Genomic DNA, 24,430 nt, shown 5'->3' with positions numbered 1-24,430 from the left:
ACTTGAAAGAGGTCCAGGAAGGCAACTTGAGAGATCAAATGTGCAAGTTGACCTTTGACTTGGAGTTTTATACATTGGCATGTTTCCAGGGTTGCGTTACTTCTTCCCTGATTCTTCCCTTGGAGTGGGCTGTCCACATGTACAGTGGCCTGCCAGCGCCTGGGAGAGGCTTGCACGCACAGTGTGTTTATACTGAAGTTGTATGCACGCTCCGTTGAGATGTTCTTCCCTTATCAGTTGAGTGTTCCTATAAGGTCATATACCAGTAAAGCATCTCCATTTTGTTTCTTACTGCACATGTGTAAGCCCACTTCCCTAACTCCTGAGATCTTCTGGGGAAGCTGCTGATCACCAGCTTCAGGTTTTTCCTATTATTTTGGGAGACTACCTTTCCATGGTCCTGGCTGTGAACAATTATTATTTTTGAGAGACAGTTAACAACAGTTAACAACTGCCTAACCATCACCTGATAGTCACCTGACATTCCTGGTTGGGGGGGTTGCTCTTCTGCCCTGCTCTCGTCTGACTATTTACCCTACTGTAACAACTGGATGAATGGATAAAGAAAATGTGGCATATATACACAGTCAAATACTATTCAGACTTTAAAAGGAGAGGAAATTCCTGTCATTTGCAACAAAATGGATGAACCTGGAAGACATTACATGAAATAAGCCAGGCACAGAAAGATAAAGATCACATTATCTCACTTACATGTGGAATCTAAAAAAATTGAACACAATAGAAGCAGAGAGTAGAGTGGTGGTTACCAGGAGCTGTGGGAGCAGGGTGGTTTGGGAAATACTGGTCAAAGGATAAAAACTTATACAGTTAGAAGGAATAAGATTAAGAGACAACACAGTGACTATAGTTAATAACAAATTCTTGAAGATCACGAAGAAAGTGGATTTTTAGCATCCTTGCCACAAAAACAATGATAAGTATGTGAGGTAATCCATATGTTAACTAGCCTGATTTAACCATTCCACAATGGATACATATTTCAAAGCATCATGCTATACACAATAAATATATACAGTTTTTTAACTGTCTACTAAAACAAATAAAAAGAAGTATTCTGTGCTGTGTTGCATGTGAAAGTAGAGAGGAAAAATGTAGTTTGTTTTTTCCTTTAAAAGTATTTGTATGGTCGGTTATGTTCTTGTTTTTAGGAGATACACTGAAGGATTTAGAAGTAAAGTATAGTGGCAAAATTTTACTAATTGTTGAAAATTTTACTAATTGGTGAATATAGTGTGTGTGTATTCATTGTTTTAGTAAATCTTTCAATATTTCTGTAGGTTGTAGCAGACAATAAGGATGCACTAAGATTTTAAGTTCAGGTGGTTATTTGATTTTTAAACCTTTTCATTGAAGTATAACAGCTATAATATGTATATAACATTTATACAGAGAAGTTATGTATAAATTATGGGTACACAGTTAGATGATTTTTACAAACTAAGTACACCTGTATAATCAATATCCAGATAAAAGAGAAAGTACATTAACAGGACCCCAGAAGCCCACTTATAAAACAAACATACATGTACTCAGTAGATCCTGTTGCTTTGCGTCAATAGATTGGGTAGGAGTGATGCCAGTTGTCTGGGGGAGGTCCCAAAATGTCAGTGGGACCTCAACCCCAACCAGTGTCCAGGCTCTTATACCTTCTTGAGAATAAATTCAAGGACGAGTCAGAAAACAGGGAAAGTATGGAGATTTATTGCAAAGCAAAAAGGACACACTCAAGAAAGGGGAGTCTGGGGATACTCTAAAGAGAGTCACACACAAGGGCGTTTGCGGCTGCTATCTTTATGAGTTTCTTTAACCAAAGAGTAGAATGTTCATGAAGTTTCCTGGAAAAAGATGGAGATTTCTGGGAACTGAGGTGCCACTCATTTTTACAACAAATATGAGTACTCACAGAACTGTCATGGTACTGAAGGGTGTGGGTTTGGTATGCTAACGAGCATATAATGAGGTCCTAGCTGAATCCTCGGTCAAATCCAGTGCCATGGTATAGGTCCAGTCAGTCTTAGCCAGCTTGGCCTACACCTTGGTTTTTCAGAATCTTATCAGCCTCTAGATTCTGCAGTTATTACTATAGTTTCCTTTTGCTAGTTGTGTGAAACTGCTGCCTGGAATTTTCTATTTTCCTGTGATTGTCCTGTATTAGTCCTGTCTTAGGCTAAATGGTTATACACATGAGCCAAGAAGGAGGTTAAGTGCAGCTTTCCTTACCTGTGTACATACTGCTCATTAGAGTAGGCCACCTGGCCACGTGTACTAACAGAAAGACCTACAAGAAAGAACATCCAATTACTAAGTGTGCCAGAAGGTGATAATATTCAACTTTTACTTTTATTTTCTTCAATGTGGCATTTGCTTGTGATCAATGAAGTTGAGCTCATTCTCATATGTTCATTGGCCACTTGGATCTTCTCTGTCCAAGTAAAACCTTATTTTTGTATTAACTTATTTGTGTTTTTCATATATACATATATATGTGTATTCATCCTATCACACAAATTAATAAGAAAAAATTTATATTTTTTAACTTATATATATATATCACCTCCCCCTCCTCTTCTTATATATCTCTTCATTGGTATCCTTTGTAATATCCTTTACTATATATATATACATAATATATATATATGTTAAAAAATATAGATTTTTTTTCTTATTCATTTGTGTTATGAATAACAAATATCAAATATATCTGTTGGCTTTTGTCCACAGTTCCTGGATCATAACTCCTTTAGCCTTTGTTACAGTCTCATAAATCCCATGGCCTTTGTTACAGTCTTTTGTTATAATTTTAGGATGTTTTAGGAGCAAGCCCCAGGAAACAGAATCTCTCTAATTTTATCCTGGCCTCCTTTTACCTGCCCAGAACAGGACTCTAATCTGTGGGTCAAAAGACCCTTATTCCAGAGAGAGTCCCACCCCATACTCTGGAGGAAGGAATGCTGCACAGAGAGGTCAAGAAGAATCTGAACAGACGAGTCTTGCTGGTTTTCCCCACTCAATCTACTAGTACGAGATCATACTCTTTTTGTTCAGTCACATGTCTACAAAGTTGTCAATCATGCCTACGTAATGAAGCCTCCATAAAAACCCAAAAGGACAGGGTTTGGTGAGCTTCTGGATAGTTGAATACATGGAGGTTCCTAGAAGGTGGTAATCCCAGGGAGGGCATGGAAGTTCCACACGCCTTCTCCTCCTCTCCTTATGCATCTCTTCATCTGTATCCCTTGTAATATCCTTTATAATAAACCAGTAAGTATTTCCTTGAGTTCTGTGAGCCACTCCAGCAAAGTAATCAAACCTAAAGAGGGGGGTCATGGGACCCTCAACTTGAAGCTCATTGGTCAGAAGTTCCAGAGGCCAGGACTTGTGACTGGTATCTGAAGGTGGGTAGTCTTGGGTACTGAGCCCTCAACCTGTGAGATCCAATGTAATCTCCAGCTAGATAGTGTTGGAACTGAATGGGAGGACACCCAGTTGGTGTCCACTGGAGAATTAACTGAATGCCCACTTGGTGGTGGGGAGAGCCCCCTCACACACACATTTGGTCCCAGAAGTCTTCTGTGTTGATGATTATTGTGGTGTGAGAGCAGAGAAAAACACAGTAACGTGTTAGAGTTTTTCCCAATTTGCATTATTATTTACATAATCAGGTTTTATGTCCTTGGTTGGTTATCTGTATTACAAATATCTTCCCTACACCATGGGTGGTAGATTTACTCATTTAATGGGGTGCTTTAATACGCAGTGCTTAAAGTTGAATTTATCAATCTTTTTCTTTGTATGGTTAAGAAATTTTGCCCATGTTCTCCTAGAAATTTTATTGTTTTACCTTTCACATTTGGATCTACAACCCATTCAGGATTTATTTTTTTGTATGGTGAGAGGTGGGGTACAAATTTATTTTTCCCCATCTGGGTATCTGATCCAACACCAATTATTAAGAAGATTATTCATTCTCCACTGCACTGTAGTGTCACCTTTTTCATAAATCAGGTAACCATATTTCTGGACTTTCTTTTTTCCTTTCATTGTTCTATTTGCCAATCCTTGTGCCACTACCATACTGTCTTAATTATTACAGCTCTTGGTATCTCATAATACAAGTCCACCAGCTTTGTTTTTCTTGAAGATTGCCTTAGCTACACTTAGCTCTTTGCCTTTCCATCTAAGTTTTAGAATTTGATTGCCAATTTCCAAAACAAAAATTTTGCATGGACTGTCATTTAAATTTGATTACTTTTTAAAGGTAGTGTTCTCTTTCTTTTCACCTTTTTTTTTTTTTAGGTGAAACAACTGTTGAGCCTCTTTGTATACTTTTTCCTATGATGGAGACTGGTGGAAGTTCAAGTGGGTTTGAAATATTTGTGTTTAACTGTGTTCAGTTTCTAGAAAAACGACATTATTCAAGTAAAACCCACTGATTCATAGTAATCCTGACCTTTACTCTCCACTCCGAGTGGGAGATATTTCATATACAGAATAGTCAAGGCAAATAATGGTGAGTGAGAAAATAGAATCAGAATTCACATGAAACTTGCTAAAATCAGACATCTCTGCAATTCCAATCAATGTATTTTTCTTCTTCATTTTGCTCCTTTACATTGTGTTGAAAGGTAACAAAAGTAAGCTGTGTCTCTGCATTACCACTTGTTTTGGAGTTCATGGCTACTGTCAACTTCTCTGAGGAACAGCCCCTCATTTGCACAACTGTTCTGTATGATCATGGTCTGTGCATCTTCACTTTCTCTTTCCTCTTCATTTTCACATTTCACTTTCTGCGCCTTGGTTTACTCTGTGTCATTTCAGTGTTGTGCCTGAGTGACAAATGAGTGTTCAACCCTCTGTCTTTTCATGAGGTTGTTATAGTCTCTAAAAATCAAGCAGTGACATAGTACACTTGTGAAGCTGATGGTAATACTGTCAAGCCTATGAAAATTTCTGTCGACAAGAGAATAAAGAGAATAAATCTTTGTCAACAGGCTTCCCTATCCATTAGATTGAGAATTTCATGCCAGTCGCATTTAAAAATCTTGTATGATATTAATACTAATCAGTGTTTATTAACATTCAGACATGTTCACAACTGTTACAGCAGCTGAGTGCCTGTAAGTTAAATTGATTTTAGTCCTTAGATATCCATTAACTGCCCTGCTTCACATTTTCATAATGAAATACAGTTGTTTGGGGGTGTTTATGAAATGGCATGTATTTGATTTATAAGTAACCTTGACTAGGAAGTCTCTGTGTGTTAGAATGTAAATGATCACCTCCCCCACTTTGACTGCCACATTGCAGCTGTATATTCCCATTTCCAAACCATAAGAGACAACGATCTGGAAACACAACAAAGTTAGAATCTGTCAGCCGACAGCAGATACATTAGGGAAGATAGTGTTCAGACTTTTAACTAGACCAACCATGAGTCCACTAAGGGGACTGTGTGAGGACGTAGTGAAGAAACCTCAGGAGGTATTCTGAATTTAAAAGAAGAAAAATCAGGCTCAGTATGCTGGCAACTTGTTTGCAGGCACATTTTAACTCTAAGAAACCTTGGAGTCTGATCTGCCTTTAATGAATCAAGATATTCAATTAAAACAAGTCTCAGAGCTGTAGGAAGAAGAAAATACCATTCCCTGGTTTTCTACCCCAAATGGAATTTAGAGTTGATTGAGAGATTTGCTGAAACCAACCTGATTGAAGACCCCTGGGTCTTCAATCACCTCTCTGAGTCCCTGAAGAAGTTTGCATGGAGGGAATAGAAGTTTTGACAGAGTATTCCTCTGCCTCCATGATATCTCCTTTAGGGCACACTTACTTGAAGAGCATGTGTTTTGCTCTACGCAGAGTGCAAGTATGTTGGCCAAGAACCATAGCCCCAAGTGTGGCTCTTCCCTACAAGGGGTCAAGAGGGAGGAGAAGTGAAGAGTCTGAGGGGGTTCTCACCGCAACCCAGGCCCACTTTTGACTTACAGCTCTCTGATTTTGAGCTTAAGAATTGCATTTATCTTATTTTAAGTGCAACCGCAGGCCCAACAATGTTTTGTGCTTCAGTGTTTTATAATTCAAGGTAGAGTCCCAATGTCCCTTGCCTAGGTATTGCAAAGCAAGTTTATAGTAGTGCTTACTTTGTTTTCCAGAGGGACTCAATACACCAGATTCTTTGTGTAATATTAAAGGAGAATATTTGTATAAGAGGGCAGGTTTCCATTGGGCTCCATGACTACAGGGCTGTCTGAATGCTGATGTTCTAAGTTTTTCCATCCAGGCAATAATACTTTGTTTCCACAGCTTTAAACTTTTTTTTCAGGGAATTTTATGAAAAGGAGACACGAATGACTATAATACTCAGTAAGAAATGTAAATTGCACTTGGAATAATGTAAATAATGGAAAACATGGCAGAAATATTTTCTTACACATGGTAAGAAAATGTGTAACAGAGAAATGCAACAGTATATGTGCATCAGGAAGAGGTCCAGTAGGAGTAACCTCACAGAAAGGAAAAGGATAAAGTGCTTTCTCTGCAAAGAAAAATGGAGGTGTTGGTTATTGGAACTGGGGAGAGCCACCCTAAAATAAATATAAAAACAACAAGAATAATTTCATATAGAATGCATGGATAATTTTGTGGCTCTCCGTCCTAGGTACCTGTCCACTCTACCACATACCACCCACGTTACATACACTATACTTTAAAGATTGATCAGTCCCAACATGGGAAAGCTTTACCAATGCTTCAAGGCTGTTCGTGGTCATTGCCTTCAGTGCTGTTTTTGCCCTGCCCTTGCCTTGATCTCCACTTCTACCAGACTCTCACCTCTTGGCTCTGCACTCTGCACCTTTGACTTCTGTCCTATCTCTAAAACTTTGGCCTTGACTTTTCCACATTTTACCTGCAGAGTGTAAATTGGCTTGGCTTGTCCCTTGGCTGTGTAAATCTCGGGCTCCCTCAGTCAAACCTTCAGACTCACACCAGCAATTGGAGCAGTGGCCAAGTCAGCCAAACCATCATTTATTTCCTAAATGAGATCTTCTGTTCACATTTTTTTTTATATAAGGAACGCACCAGCAAGCCTAGGCGACACACAGAGAGTGTTTTTCCTGAGTGTGTGTGTGTGTGTGTATGTGCATGCCTGTAGGTTTTTTGGGTTTTTTTTTTTTTTTTGGTATTTGTCTTCATGGCTTTCATTTGCTGTCATGACCCATGGTATCTTCATGATTTTCAATGAAGGGAATAATTATATGTGTTCCCCTGGACTAGCACTTTAGTGTTTTTTAGAGGACTATGATCACGTATTTCCTAGCATTACTATTTTACTCTATTATTATAAATTCCTTGCTCATGCAAATAGGAAAAGGGAAGAGAATATTGTGGAAGTGAAAATACTGAGGAGAAACTTACGTTACTTGAGTTATGAGAAATTTGCTTCCAAAGACATATTATTGTCATATAGCACATACTCTAAAAATCAGGCATATTCAAGGTAGGAAAGATTTACTGGTATCTACTTTCTTAAAGTCACATAACCAAAACTGAAATATGTAATATAAAGAACACAGAGTCAACTAGGTCAGATTCTAGTTCACTCACTCTCTGTGTAGAAATTTGGGCAATTTAAATAGTGTCAGCCTCAATATCCTCACCCGTAAAAATGGAAATAACAATTCCTAACAAGGTTTTCTAGGACTCTATGAGATAATGTGTATGAAAATATTTTACACTGAGGCCTGGCCCCAGATAGACAGGCAGCAAATATTTATTCCCTTTCCCTCTACCATCTTTGTGGATGCCAAATGAAAAAGCCACTGCACTTTAATTTATTGTCCCCCATCTTGTGGGGATAATAGTTATCTGAGCACATTAGAATGACTTTGTTGTACATTTCCACTGAATTATTCTCTTCCAGGTGTCTCAAATTATTAGTCCTTTTTTCTTCAATTGTGAGACTGTAAGATATGTGTATTTCATAAATTAAAGTTGTCCTTAAACTGTATCTACTCACCTTAAAAACATGTTCTAAATCTACCTAAAGAACAATATCCAACAGAGAAGGGCAGCAGGCCCAGGAAAATATTTTGTTGGAATTAGAGGGTAGAGGTCTGGCTGAGGCCAGCTGACATGCAACCAAGCTTTGTGGCCCCTCACCTCTGGTGGTTCTCAGATCCCCTATACCTTTACCTCACAGAGGAGTTGACAGTGTGAAGAGTCACTCATTGGTCCCCTGGCCACACAGCAAGTCGCTGCTCCCATTTTCTGTCTCTGGCTTGTACTCCAAGCATGGTACATCGGACTTCCCAAATGTAGTCTGCTCTCTTGGTTGCTCTTGGCAATTAAGATTTTACAGCCTGAAGTAATTTGTTTGTGGAGGGAGTCACAGCAGCTTTGGGTGTCCTCTGCTGTGATTGGCGGGATGGGCTTTCAGCCTCCATAATAATGTACAACAGCTGCTGAGGAACATCTCATTCTAAGTGACACCACATTGGAAATGGAAAACCAGCCTCCACAGTCATTTGTACAGTCATTTGTATGATTGAATTTCCCATTTTGAGGGAGGCAGATGACACTTTTATCTAAAAACAATTTAGCTTTCTTTCTTTGGGGAGGAGGGGCTAGATCTATGAGGAGAATATAAAACAGGTTATGGAGAGAGGGAGAAGGTCTGGGTGGAAGGAAATGAAGCAAACCAAACAAAACAATTAAGTAAGGAATTTGCACCCACCTGTTTTGTGTACAATGGTAACACAGTAACTATTTCTTTCCTTGAACACTTACTCCCTTAAGTTGGCATCATCCAGTGTTCATAATAAAGAAGGATGGGTGAAATCAAAAGCTTTATTTGTATTGATCACATGATCAAATTGCTGGGCTTTTGAGCTGCTTGGGAAACAGGATGGCTGCCTAGGTGAGAAGTGAGAGCTGTTCTGAGACCAGCAGCCAGGAGCAATTTAGATTGGTTGTCCACTAACTGAAATCACAGCTGTACCCAATCCCGCAGCAGATGCTGTGGTCCTTGATCTTTTGTCAAGACTGAGGTGGTGTCAAGTTGTACTCTGCTTATTTGTGACATTTAAATCACGAAGGGCATAGTGATTGGAAAAGGCAGTGGTTTTTTTTTTTTAATTTTTTATTGGATTTTAGGTTTTGGGGTACATGAGCAGAGCATGCAAGACAGTTGCGTAGGTACACACATGGCAGTGTGCTTTGCTTTCCTTTTCACCTTCACCCACGTTTGGCATTTCTCCCCAGGCTGTCCCTCACACCTCCCTCTCCCACTGGCCCTCCCCTTTTCCCCCCTATAGACCCCAGTGTTTAGTACTCCCCTTTCTGTGTCCATGTGTTCTCATTTTTCATCACCCGCCTATGAGTGAGAATATGCGGTGTTTCAGTTTCTGTTCTTGTGTCAGTTTGCTGAGGATGATGTTCTCCAGATTCATCCATGTCCCTACAAACGACACAAACTCATCATTTCTGATTGCTGCATAATATTCCATGGTGTATATGTGCCACATTTTTCCAATCCAGTCTATTATCAGTGGGCATTTGGGTTGATTCCAGGTCTTTGCTATTGTAAACAGTGCTGCAATGAACATTCGTGTACATGTGTCCTTATAGTAGAACGATTTGTAGTCTTTTGGATATATACCCAGTAATGGGATTGCTGGGTCAAATGGAATTTTTATTTCTAAGGCGTTGAGGAATCGCCACACTGTCTTCCACAATGGTTGAACTAATTTACACGCCCACCAACAGTGTAAAAGTGTTCCTTTTTCTCCACATCCTCTCCAGTATCTGTTGTCTCCAGATATTTTAATGATCGCCATTCTAACTGGCGTGAGATGGTATCTCAATGTGGTTTTGATCTGATGACCAGTGACGATGAGCATTTTTTCATATGATTGTTGGCCTCATATATGTCTTCTTTCGTAAAGTGTCTGTTCATATCCTTTGCCCACTTTTGAATGGGCTTGTTTGTTTTTTTCCTGTAAATCTGTTTGAGTTCTTTGTAAATTCTGGATATCAGCCCTTTGTCAGATGGGTAAACTGCGAAAATTTTTTCCCATTCTGTTGGTTGCCGATCCACTCTAGTGACTGTTTCTTTTGCCGTGCAGAAGCTATGGAGTTTAATTAGGTCCCATTTGTCTATTTTGGCTTTGTTGCCAATGCTTTTGGTGTTTTGTTGAAGTCCTTGCCTACTCCTATGTCCTGGATAGTTTTGCCTAGATTTCCTTCTAGGGTTTTTATCGTGCCAGGTCTTATGTTTAAGTCTTTAATCCATCTGGAGTTAATTTTAGTGTAAGGTGTCAGGAGGGGTCCGGTTTCTGCTTTCTGCACATGGCTAGCCAGTTTTCCCAACACCATTTGTTAAACAGGGAATCCTTTCCCCATTGCTTGTTTTTGTCAGGTTTATCAAAGATTGTATAGTTGTAGATATGTTGTGTTGCCTCCGGTGCCTCTGTTTTGTTCCATTGGTCTATATCTCTGTTTTGGTACCAGTACCATGCTGTTTTGATTACTGTAGCCTTGTAGTATAGTTTGAAATCCGGTAGTGTGATGCCCCCCGCTGTGTTCTTTTTGCTTAGAATTGACTTGGCTATGCGGGCTCTCTTTTGGTTCCATATGAAGTTCATGGTGGTTTTTTCCAGTTCTGTGAAGAAAGTCAATGGTAGCTTGATGGGGATAGCGTTGATTCTGTAAATTACTTTGGGCAGTATAGCCATTTTCACGATGTTAATTCTTCCTAACCATGAACATGGAATCTTTCTCCATCTGTTTGTGTCCTCTCTGATTTCGTTGAGCAGTGGTTTGTAGTTCTCCTTGAAGAGGTCCCTTACATTCCTTGTGAGTTGTATTCCAAGGTATTTTATTCTTTTTGTAGCAATTGTGAATGGCAGTTCGTTCTTGATTTGGCTTTCTTTAAGTCTGTTCTTGGTGTAGACGAATGCTTGTGATTTTTGCACATTGATTTTATATCCTGAGACTTTGCTGAAGTTGCTTATCAGTTTCAGGAGTTTTTGGGCTGAGGCGATGGGGTCTTCTAGGTATACTATCATGTCGTCTGCAAATAGAGACAGTTTGGCTTCCACCTTTCCAATTTGAATACCCTTTATTTCTTTTTCTTGCCTGATTGCTCTGGCTAGAACTACCAGAACTATATTGAATAGGAGTGGTGAAAGAGGGCATCCTTGTCTAGTGCCAGATTTCAAAGGGAATGCTTCCAGTTTTTGCCCATTCAGTATGATATTGGCTGTTGGTTTGTCATAAATAGCTTTTATTACTTTGAGATACGTTCCATCGATACCGAGTTTATTGAGGGTTTTTAGCATAAAGGGCTGTTGAATTTTGTCAAATGCCTTCTCTGCGTCAATTGAGATAATCATGTGGTTTTTGTTTTTGGTTCTGTTTATGTGGTGAATTACGTTGATAGACTTGTGTATGTTGAACCAGAAAGGCAGTGTTTTAAGCATAGTTCCATGTAAGCTCTCAAAGAATGGCACTTTGGGGAGAGAATTATAAGCTTGAACCATCGAATCTAATATTCTTTGCTGTGACTTCTGAGTTATTTATGTTGTCTTTTCCAAATTTTCCTCCTTCTACTATTTTTCTTTAGGAATTCCCCAGAATTTATTTAAGGAAGGAAGGAGTCAGGCCTTCTCCTGGACATTTCTGCACATTTCATAGAGGAGAGGGCCAGGACAGGGCTAAGCCCCTGCCTTAGGATATTTATAAGTAGTCCTCTGACTACATCTTCCTCATAACCTGTTATTTCCTTTCCAATTGAACATGTAGTTGGACATTCTAAATAAACACAGGTTTATACATAAACTATTCCAATACTTAAATTCATTCTTAAGGAATTCAACTTGAAACTATGATGTGTTTATGCCTTAGCAAAAAAGAAAAAAAGAATAGAGTATATTATGAGTCTATAATACGACTGTCCTGGATGCAAAGTGGTGTCCAGGGACCCTCTGCAGAGCTGGCATGAAGGAGCAGACATCCTCAGACAACCAGGTCTCTATATCCCCGGGTGTGTGCGTATGGTGTGTGGTAACATTGTCCCACTGCCTGTTTCTCCTCTGAAAAATGACTTGTTCCTTTTTCTACTGATAATTCTAAGAGAAAGATGAGAAGAGAGAAGGAAGAAGGTCGAGTGTTAGTTTGGTACAGCTGCCATCACAAATACCACAGACTAGGAAGCTTAAACAACAGAAATGTACTTCCTCAAGTTCTGGAAGCTAGAAGTCCAAGATCAAGGTGTTGGCAGAGTTGGTTTCACTCTGAGGCCTCTCTGTGTGTCTTTTAGACGGCCATCTTCTTTTCTCTATTGATGTTATCTCTGTCCTAATAGCTTCTTATAAAGATGCCAGTCATATTGGACTAAGCCCCATCCTAACAAATCCATTTTAACTTAATTACCTCTTTTAAAATCCTGTATCCAAATAGTTACCTTCTGAGGTACTGAGGAATAGGCCCTCAAGATATGAATGTGAGAGTGAGTGGCGTAATTTAGCCCATAATAGGCCATATGGGAAGAAGTAGGATGATGGCATGTTCTTTATGACACGGCCCCTTTCCCAAGGTCTTCCTATTATCACCAGCAACCGTCTATCCTCCTTGCTGTCAGATATCAATCTGGAAACAAGAAAATTGTTCTGTTTGAGGGACAGAAGAAGAAAGAAATGGATCTCAGTGTTTGATAAGAGAAAAACCTGCTTAGTGTCAGGTGCCCTAAAAAGAATGCTTGTAAAAATAATTAATGGGCTGAGATTTCCTGTCTCCTAATTTTGCGAATGGTTTACATTTTGTTAGGTTAACAGGTAGGAATGGGGAACTATTACGTACGACTTAGTTGTGGGCCAGCACTCCTGTCTCTCCACTAATGTGACAGAAAAGCTGTAAAATTTAGAAAGAAATTATTTGTAAACAAGAAACTCGTAGCCTTGTTAGCTATTGGCAGCCATGCCACTACCATGAGGGAAACCAGCCTGAAACCCAAACCAACACAGGGAGAGGCACAGCCAAGCGTGCTGGAGAAACGGAGCCAGAGTCCTGATCAAACCAGGCTTAAAGCTGTATGACCATCAAACTTTATATTTGGAGAGATGGAGTCTCACTATGTTGTCCGGGCGGTTCTCACACTCTTAGCCTCAAAGAATCCTCATAGCTCAGCCTCCCAAAATGCTGGCATTATCAGTGTGAGCCAAACTGTGCATTATATGAGCCAATAAAGCGCTTTCAGTGCTTAAGCTGAGTGTTCTGTTACTCTGCATATTCTGTTACTTCCAACCAAATACATCTTAATGGACCCAGAATTTGTTCCTAAGAATTGAAAGTAACAGATTGTAAATTGCCAGAGTTGCTGAGTGAAATTTAGATAGAAGGTAGTGAACCTTTATTCTAGTCTGGGAAATTGGCCATCATTGTCATGTGATAGCAAATCAGCTGGTTAAACATGGGGATTGTGACCACATGCCACCTGAGGCTATAGCACTAGAAAACCTGGAAAGAAAACTCAGTGGATTAGAATGCCTTGTGGTCCTCAGAAGGATCATAAAATAGAAAGGCAAGCTTAGTCTTAACAGAGCTTGTACAAAAAAGGAAAGGTGGAGCATGTATTTCCTAAGAGAAGCCCTTACTGAAAATCTGGAGTCACAGTATTGGAAATACCTAGAGAATTACAGGGAAAGGGATATAACCCCAATCAACCTCACCTGAAGGCCCCACATAAATGATGTAAACTATAATTTCTCTGGAATGCTTAAGCAAATTTGAGTTGGGTTTTCAGTTATTTACAGTTACTAATCTTCCAAAGAACATTTGCTTACTTTTAGTTACTTTCTTTAAATCAATACAACAAGGCCTAAAATGTGTCACTGTTGCTTAACATTTATTCCATTCTATTGTTCCTGCCTCTTCCAGGATATTCAGAGTTTACCATTTTTCTTTCTGGTGTCTGATTTCTGCTTAATCTGAAAAGAAGACAGATGACCTAAATGCTGACACTATTTGTGTAGAGTGACTTCTTAAACTACATGATCTCAAATCAAGATTCAGAAAATAAACCTGAGCATTTGTGCTTTGGTAATGCACTAATAGCCTAACCATGATAAGATATTATCTACACTAGTTCAAAACACATCCGGCAACTGAATGGTGAACCAGCAATCTTTTCTTTATGTCAGATTATAATCACTAGCTTGTGGCTTGTCCCTTGCCTTCTCTACTCTTGACTGAGGGCTTGGTGATTTCTCCTGGGGCCAAGACTTGGGAATGCAGTTCTCCACACTACCTCTGCCTCCATCTTCCTAGTATATGCCTTTCCTCTTCAACCCTTTTTTACAACTTCTTCTAGTATAATTGTGACAATCATCTTAACAAAATAACAAATTTCAGGGGATACTCAAGATTCTCAGTTGCAAGGTGCAAAGACACAGTTTTAACTCTCTGAAGAAGTGAATAAGCCCACATAATGCCATGGACTACCTGGGATCTGACCTCATAGGTGATTGGTTACAGAAATCAAAAGCCAACAGGTCAATATTTCTCTATGTTTCTATTCCACTTTCTTCTCTTCTTTCTGAATGTCAGCTTTGGTCCTCTAGGCCAGCTGTCTTTATAGGACTCTAATGATAGCTAGATTTAGGCTTCCATCCTGACAATTTCACGATGAGGATGAAAGAGGGATCTGCCCTAACAGCTGCAGTTAGAAAAATTCTGAGAAAGGACTCTGATTGGCTTGACCTAGGTCATACAACCTAGTACAATCACTGTGGCAAGCAAAAATGGGTATAAAGCTTGACCAATCTGTGCTAGGTACCCACTCCTCATAGAGGGAGGAAGATTGGCCTCCATTAGCACAGCCACATGGTTGGAATGAGTGAAGAATGATTCCCCAGAGAAGAAGGGGTACTGTTCTGGACAGACACAGCAATGCCTGTCCACTCAAGGCAGCAATGCCAGCAAAGTAGCAATCTGTTTAGTAGTGAGCTGGAAATGCATAGTAATATAATCAGTGACTCACATACAATAGGTACTCAATAAATGCTGCTGAATGGAACTTAGTCCTGGGCTCTCCAGCTTTGGAAATGGTTTTTGCTCATATCTCTCAGTCTGGACATGTCTATTTAACCTCTGCCTCGCCCCCATTCTCTGTCTCTGGTCCTTCTGTCCACCCTCCCAAGAAATCTTTATGATTGTTTCAAAAGTAAAACTACCAATAAGTCAGGCAAATTATTTGTCCCATTTCTTTCACAAATGGAAATATTTTTCTCTTTTTTAATCTTTGCCATTCTTTAGCCTCAGCTCCTGGCTACCCTTTGAACTTAGTGGTTTCCATTCTCATAGTCATGAGGGCTTTCCTAGAAGATGTATCCCAGTGGCCAGATGCAAGATTTACTTAAGGTCTGTAAACACCAGCAGAAACAGTGCAATTACACACATGGTCTGCATTTACGAACCTAGACTACCATTAATATGTGGATGCCTCCATTTATCATAAGTAGATCTTCAGTTTGTTTTTGGTGACAAGTGCAGATGAATACTTCCCAAGTCCTCTTTCTAACCAGCAATAGGTGCAGAAAATCCTGAAGCCAGTTTTTTTCAAAATATATATATTATTGCACTTTGGGTTCTGGAGTACATGTGCAAAACATATAGGATTGTTGCATAAGTACATACATGGCAATGCCTCCATCCCCCCATCACCTATATCTGGCAATTCGCCTTGTTATCCCTCCCCAACCTCCCTATCCCCCTCTGTCCCTCCCCTATTTCCCTTCCAACAGACCCCAGTGTATGATTCTCCCCTCCCTACGTCCATACGTTCTAATTGTTCAACACCCACCTATGAGTGAGAACATGCGGTGTTTGTTTTTTTGTTCTTGTGTCAGTTTGCTGAGAATGATGGTTTCCAGATTCATCCATGTCCCTTCAAAGGACACGAACTCATCGTTTTTTATGGCTGCATAGTATTCCGTGGTGTATATGTGCCACATTTTCCTTGTCCAGTCTATCATTGATGGGCATTTGGGTTGGTTCCAGGTCTTGCTATTATAAACAGTGCTGTGATGAACATACGTGTGCATGTGTCTTTATAATAGAATGATGTACAATCTTTTGAATATATACCCAGTAATGGGATTGTGGGGTCAAATGGAATTTCTATTTCTGGATTCTTGAGGAATTGCCACACTGTCTTGCACAATTATTGAACTAATTTACACTCCCACCAACAGTAAAAGTGTTCCTATTTCTCCACATCCTCTCCAGCATCTGCTGTCTCCAGATTTTTTAATGATCACCATTCTAACTGCTGAAGCCAGTTTTTGAGGAGCCTTCTCATTGAAACTTCTTGGCTGTTAACTGCCTTGTTACAATCAAACATGTGGAACACGGACAAAATTTCCCGAAAAGTGACCATTTGTTGGCTATAAATAGCTGGTAGAAAAACATCCAATGGAAGCTTACAGAGCATTAATTTGCCAACCAATGTGACAGATAAGACAGAAAGGGATAAATGCCTCCTTCTTGGTACAAATACAGAGAAATGAAATAATTACTCAATGTTTTACAAATGATAAAATGTGGTTTTTTTAAAAAAAATGACGATAAAATCATGTATCACTTTGGGAGTAAAGAAGACTCAGAATCACACTATCCTAAAAGATAACTACAAATAAGAAACTCAGGTAATATCAAATGGAAACACATGGTACATACAGCAATCCTTCTGTCAGAGACAGACACGAGAATCTAAACTATTGATACTGGCAACACTTGTATGACTTTCCATTACAGCAAAGTTACTGAAATGGAAATGTGGACTGCCATTTTGCAAAAAAGTATAATCTCAAAAAATATGGTCATCGTGAGAATGAAAACATGCAAACATCGGACTCTTTATTTCTTGTCTATTATTGCTAGATTTCTCAATGCACAAAATCAAAATACTTGGTTAGCATTTACTGAGATAGAAAAAACAAGAATCTCCTATCTGGCATGTCAGATTAGTCATTGAGAGAAATGCAAATTAAAACATCTTGTGGGAAATTTTGCTGTTCTGTAAATATATATAGCAAGTTTAAAAGGGAAAGTGGTAAAGGATAAAAGGAAGCTTTGTAAGAACAGCTGACATAATTTGTCCAAAAATATCTATGGGAAACTTGTGTGCTGTGATTACCATAGTTATCACTAAAAATGTCATAGCACGTTATAATAATTAAATCATGAACATTCATGGCTAATTTCAAACACTGAATTATTATTACTTATTTTTTAAAACAAAATATATTTCATGAGAAGAATCATGAAAATTAAAAATAAAGATGATTTCAAGTGTCAAACCAAATCATTTATTTATAAAATTAAGAACACTCATTCTAAGGGAAATCCCAGTTTATTTATATTTTCCTTTTTATTTATTTATTTAGAGATAAAGTGTTGTTATGTTGCCCAGGCTGGTCTTGAACTCCTAGGCTCAATGATCCTACTGCCTCAGACTCACAAGTAGCTGGTACTGCAGATGTGCACCACCATGCCTGGCTAAAGTACTATGTTAAATACATGCATATTGTATTTTTCTTATTGTAAGAGGTAGGTGCAGACCCCTTGACTTACAGCTAGAATATGACATGCATGAGCATTTGCCCTTCCTTAGATAATTCACAAGTATCCCTCCAAAAAATATAGATAGGGATCAAAGTAAAAACAACAGCAAAAAGAAGCAATTGAATTTGACCTTATAATGGTCATACAGAGATGATGGACATGACCAAAGCCATAATATCAGTAGAAAGGCAGTGGAAGAAGTGGCAACGAAGTGGACAGGGGCTTCTAAATGGGGGCTTACCCCCACTGGTGGTGTGAAGAGAGATCCTGAGTTGATTTCAGGAGCACATAAAAGCATGGAATGTTTGCTCTAGAAGAGACCTTTGATGAGCTCCCACCCTTCCATTTGACAGACAGGTAGACCAAGATGGGCTAGGGGATTAACTTGGGGTCATAAGCATCTTTCTTGCTTTTCCTGGCTAAAACCCTCCTGTATATGAGAGCTCCTCTAATTTTTTTTTTTCTTTTTTGAGACAGGGTCTCACTCTGTAACCCAGGCTGAGAACAGTGGCAAAATCATGGCTCACTGCAGCCTCAACCTCCCTGGCTCAAACAAATGATCCTCCCACCTCTGCTGGAACTACAGGCACATGCCACTATGCCCAGGTAATTTTTTATTTATTTGAAAAGACAGGATCTTGCTGTGTTGCCCAGGCAACCGCTGTACTCAAGTGACTTGCTTTGGCCCCCCAAAGTGCTGGGATTACAGGCATGAGCCACTGTGCCCAGTCTGCTCTAATTCTTTTCACCACCACAAACACAAAATCTTTGGGGGCCTTGCCCCTACAAAAGAAGCACAGGTTTAGTTTCAATTTTTAAAATCTTTATTTTCTGCCTTTCAAAATGCAGCCCAAAATAACAGACTTTTTTCAAATGACTTTCATTTTGGATCAGCCTACAGACCACCTGGTGAATTTTAGAATTCCAGAATGTTTGCATCTACAAGGGCTTAGAGAGCATATCCCTGCTTAGAAGAAATGGAAAGAGCTGTTTTTCCAGGCTGTCTCACATGCCAGAGTCTCACAGGAAGCTAAGTGGTTTGGGTCCAGCTCTCCTGATTCCATTCTAATGCTACTTCCAAGTTCTCTGCTTCCTCTGTGCTCTTCCTTAACAAGAAGGGGTCTGTGGAGAGAGAAAGGGATTCAGGAAGAAAGAGAAATCTGAAGTTTCCATATTGTCCTATAGCAATATTTGATTCTGCTAATATATAAGGACTTCCGTTATCTGACACTTTGCCACAATTTGTCATGATTCATGCAGATAAATTATTAGTTCTGCCCTCTCACTTATAAATGATCATTATGCATGAACTGTTTTTGGAACTGCACTTTAAAAACCACCTTTGCGGTGATTATTTTATTTATGCATTCATTCATTAAGCAAATACATACTGAGAACATACTCTCTGACAGAGACTGCTAGTTATGGGGTAAAAAAAGACAGATAAAATATTATTCCTTCCTCTGAGGAGCTTATGGTCTAATGGAAAAGAAAGACATACATGAAAACATAAGTATGCTCAGAAGTTATGGATGCTTTGCTACAACTATTGTGCAATACACAGCAACATAACAGAATTGGTTAAGTGTGTGATGCTTGACTCACACTGTGGGAGCGAGGATCTCACTTCTGACACTTATACAAATTACTCAATATCCCTAAATTTTCATTTCCTTATTTTTTAACTGGAGGCAAATAATAGTTCCTATGGCATAGTATGTTATGAGGATTAAGTGAGATGTAACATGTAATGTTACTGGCATTTCGTAAGTGCTCAGTAAATGTTAGACATTATTCTTATTATTTCTACAGTAGAAGCACAAAAGAGGTGGTGTGTCTTATTTGAAGGTCTAAAGATGCCTCATGGAAGGGTTCTACTGTAGCTGAATCTAGAAGATGAACTAAATTGTTTCCAAGTAATTGTGGGGAGAAATAGATTCTGGGCAAGAGGAGTTACACGAATAGTATGCTAGTAGCAGGACACAGCCTGATACCGGTGAATCTTCCAGCCATTTGGAGCGGCCAGTGCTCCAGACGCAGACCTAGTAGCTCTGTGCACCAGACCCAGGCAGAGACTGGGACCAGAATGCTACTAGGAGGACCTGGTTCTGTCCTACTCTTTGTGCTCCAGGGCAGCCACTTCTAAGCCTTGGGGTCTTAGGTTTCTCATTTGGGTATTAAGAAGGTAAAACTAGATGACCTCTATTATCCTTTCCAAATCCAAATTTCTATGATTTTAAGGTAAAATCCAATTAGGTCAAGCTAGAAGCTTTAGCTTGCATTCTGGACAAAACTAGTAAGTATTATGAATCAAGAAGCGGCTAAAGAAAGATGTTGGTTCTTCATGGAAGTCTGTAGCAGGGAAGGAGGGAACATGGGGAAAGGGTGGGTGCAAACTTCTAAGTGGAGATTGAGTTAAAGAATTAGTGCATTGGTGTCCATACCAAGCACTACCTTTAAAGGATTAATGTGACACACTTCTATTACGTTTTTCAAACTTGTGGACTTGTTCAGTTGCTCCTGGGACATGTTCAAAAGCTTCCACTTTTTTCATTATAAAATTTCTCAATCAATGGCTACTAAATGTTCTACTACTATAATATGGGAAGCAGGACATATTTTTAACGTTTAAAGGGTTTTAACTATTAACATTCTGAAAATCATTGAACTAGATACTGCTTCATTCTTATTAATTGTCTTTGTCTCAGGGCTATAAAGTAACCCACATAACCTAAAATAAATTTAAAAAATTCACCAGGAGCAATGACTCACATCTGTAATCTCAGCACTTTAGAAGGCTAAGATGGGAGGATTGTTTGAGGCCAGAAGTTTGAGACCAGACTGGGCAACATAGTGAGACCCCTATCTCTACAAAAAAATAAAAGAAATTAACTGGGGATGGTGGCACACACCTGTTGTCCTTGCTACTCAGGAGGCTGAGAGGGGAGGATTGTTTGAACTCAGGAGTTTAAGGCTACAGTGAGCTGTGATTGTGCTACTGGACTTCAGCCTGGGGGACAGTGTGACACCTCATCTTAAAAAAAAATGTTTTTAAAAAAGTAAAATGAATCCCAGACAGATAAAAATGACACTAAGAGAAAATAAAGCATGATCAAAATGAAAAAACATCCCCTGAAAATGGAACCTTTGAAAATTTTCTGTATCAGAAGTCTTACACTAAGGACGCTGGTACATGGGAAGACTATGGAACTTTGCACCCTGTTTTGAGCCTGAAGAAATTTGGAAGCTCTCTCTGTTTACATAAAGGAGGGCATGGCAGAAATGATCAGCAGATCTTAATTAATTCTTTTTGGCATTGACTCCATGTGATAGTGAAAGACATTCATATTTTTGAAAGCCCAAGTGCACTCCATGTTTGAAGACAGAATTCATTCATCATGAAAGCTGCCCAGGAAGGGTGCTGGACATAGGTTAAAATCTCAAAGACAGTTTTCAACTCTAATCTGGGGGAGTTCTCTCCCTGATATTCTCCCTGCCCTCCCAGAATATTCACATAGATGATTTCTGGAATGTTCGTTTTCCAACCTAAGACATGCAGAGTGGTAGTGGGGAAATTAGGACTGCAAGGGAAAAATATGTGAAACTCACTTGGTGTCAGCTGTAATTGGGACTGAAATCGCATACATCCTTCAGCATGTCCATAAGGTTCAAACTGTATCTTGAAACACGGTCAGTGTCAACAGACAGCATTATCCACTCTCACTCACCAGTACTCCCTCCTCTCACAAGAAGCAAGAGCCCTGAAGTGCCTGGGGACCCACCTACAGCAACCTAATCATTCCCTCACTCCCACGACCATCACTCTCTACTAGGAGTTGAGTTGTGTTACAGGCAATGCCTGCCTAGAAAGAGGCATTAGCCTGTTTCTGTGTGGCTTTAAAGGAGGGAGTTTATAGACATCTGAGTAAACTGGAATTAGCATGGGCTGCCAATTTGGACAGTCCCTTCTAAATCTCTGGAGAGTTGAATTGGAGACCTGGATGACCAATGGTTATGGACACTGCTGAGGAGTAGATGGGCTTTTGGCTTTTTTAAGCTTCCTTCCAACTCTAGCCTGTGACTTAGTGATATCTTTTGTTCATTTAAATCAGTTGAAGATTGACAGAATTTAGGAATTGCACAGAAATAAATATTACCAAGCAATGTCTAAAAATAAAAAACAAAACAAGAAACCTTTTGCTCACTCTAATGAGACATTCGTGAATGTGTCATTCGTCTGGACTGATGAGTACTGGAAGCCTTTGGTTTGGTGTACTGGAGATGACTGCTTAGCTTAAATTATACAAAGATTTCATTACTACAATTTCCTTGTCTCCTGTATGGATTCCTTTTAACAATCCCCATTACTGAAAAGAGAATACAAATCAACAAATAAGTTCTTTTCTCTTCAACAATCTCAATATTAGGCACTTTTTTTTTTAATTTGAAAGTACTTTTTTTCACTTCTACTGGTATAAATAATTCAAGAGTTATTATTGGTCTTTTTTATCTTCCTTGTTTTGAAAAACCTTCTATTTGTGGTTGGAAGTTTGGGGAAAAGTAACTATTTTGTGGTCCTGGTTGTGTCTAAAACCTAATCTAAAAATGTGGTGGCATGCTCTCATTGAAGTTGTCACAGCTTACACGTATTTACTTTTCTATAATATCTCATACACCAAAATCCAGAAACCACAAAAACAAATCTTTCCTTCGTTTTACATCATTTATAAATTCAAGGTAATAGGCAGCCAGTGTTTGCAAAGTCCATTGCATTCTGGGTCTAGATGTTTGCTTGATGAGGTGCAAAGACATAACAGGTGAGCTGAGGACAAAACTAGAGCCAGAGCCTGCCATGATGACCAGCACTGCTGTAAGTAATGTTCCACACAAAGTCATTGCAAGCTAATTTTGGTCAGAGAGTTCTAAAGTGGAGGTGCCAGAAAGAAGGGAGAAGGTGGGCCCCATGCCGGACACACACATTTGCATATATTATTTCATTTATTCATCACACTCACCTTGACTGGTTTACAAATGGCGAACCTTACATGTCAGAAGGTTAAGTAATTTGCTCAAGGCCAAGGAGCTAAAAAGTGACAGCAACAGGATTAAAATCTTGCTATAATTTCAGGGTCAAGAGAAAGGGCTTATTGTGAGTAAAACTTCATTGCCCTACTGACTGATTGATGCATGAAATTTTGCTGTTAAAACTAATTTTGTATAGTGGCATTCCAATGCATTCTTCCAAAAATTACCATTCTAAAGTTTCAGTGTTCTAGAAAATTTTATTTGAATTTCATTTATAAAATGGAATCTAATTTGAATGAAATGCATGTGTTATTTATCAACACCTGTAACACCATGAAAATATTCATTTAAATTCTATTGGTTAATTTCATAAGTAAATGTCACAAATTGGGACTTAAAAAAAAAGAACTCTTTTTTTTAAATAACACTTTTTGTGTTGTTCTACAATTGGAATTATGTTACTGCCCTATTTCTCTGCTTCTCTTTTCATCAATATTTACTGAAAGATTACAATATTCTGATTACATTTCCTACACTTCCTTGCTCTCTGAAGCCCACTTCAATCAGAACTCAATCCTGTCCACTCCAACAAAGCTGTGATAGTCTGTGTCACAACTCCCTTGGCCAAAGCCAGCCAGGCCACCCAAATTCTGGCGTTATTTTTTGCTCTTATCTCACTGGCTTCTCAGAAACATTCAACACAGATAGCATCAGTTTCAAATCCTTTCCCCGTGGTTTCCAGGGCACTGTAGTTTCCTGCTTTCCTAACCTCTCTCTCCCAGCCCCCACCACTGGATTTTCTTCCTTACTTTGTCCCTTAATCTACATGCTGATAACTGGCCCCACCCTTAGTTTCAGACTCATACTATTCAGCTCTCATTTGCTATCACCACAGGGAAGTTTAACAGAGCTCATATTTAATGTGTCCAAAACAATATTCTTGATCTTACCTCTCTCAACCTATTCCTCGTGTATTGTGCCCCATCTTGGTAAATAACCTCTCTGTCTACCCAGTTGTTCCCACTGAAAATAAGAGAGTAACCCTTGGCTCCTTTTCCTTTACTTTCCATAGCTAATTGACTGACAGGTCCTATCAGCTTTATCTCCAAAATATATCCTGAGTCACTCTCTACAGGCCTGCTGCTACCCTTCCAAGTCCAAATAACCAACATTTCTCCTGAGCTTTTGCTCCAGCCTCCTGCTTCCACTCTATCTCCTTCTCCAGTTATCCATTCTCCCTGCCATAACTCAGGTTTTCTCAGCCACGTCAGGATTGACATTTTAGTCTTCCTATTTCTTTGTTGTGGGGAGTAGTCCACTCATGGTAGGATGTTTAGCAGCATCTCTGGCCTTTGCCCACTAGATGTCAGTAGCACTCCCCAGTGTGACTACGAAGATGTCTCCCAACACGGACAAATGTTCCCAGGAGGCAAAAATCACCCCCTGTTGAGAATCTCTGCCATAGCATGAACAAGTTTACTTAAAAAACAAATGAGTCATAATTAGCAATAATGGTAAGTAGTAAAATCAAATAAAATAACAATTATAGTAATGTCACTTCTCTCATTTAAATCCTCCAGTGACTCCCAAGGCTCTTATCACGGCCCAGAAGTCTCTGCATGATCTAGTTCCTGCCAACCTCTCTGACTTTAAGGCCGCCATGGCCTGATTTCTATTCCTCATATAAACAAAGCTCATTCTCACCTCAAGGCAGTCACACTTGCTATTCTTCCTGTCTAGGGCACCTTTCTGCAGGGCCACT

General features: G+C 39.3%; 1 protein-coding gene across 1 annotated transcript in view; it reads left to right on the top strand.

Annotated features, from left to right (window-relative positions):
- Positions 1-22,133, top strand: part of LOC128931339 (uncharacterized) — a 241,011-nt gene extending 218,878 nt beyond the window's left edge. Inside the window, exon 6 of the transcript XR_013532182.1 lies at positions 18,121-22,133. The gene's annotated coding sequence lies outside the window, so the exon portion shown is untranslated. The remainder of the gene's footprint in view (positions 1-18,120) is intronic.
- Positions 22,134-24,430: the final 2,297 nt, after the last annotated feature.

Source organism: Callithrix jacchus, chromosome 2, assembly GCF_049354715.1.
Source record: "Callithrix jacchus isolate 240 chromosome 2, calJac240_pri, whole genome shotgun sequence".
Classification (NCBI taxonomy): domain Eukaryota; kingdom Metazoa; phylum Chordata; class Mammalia; order Primates; family Cebidae; genus Callithrix; species Callithrix jacchus.
This window is presented reverse-complemented; position numbering and strand designations above follow the sequence as displayed.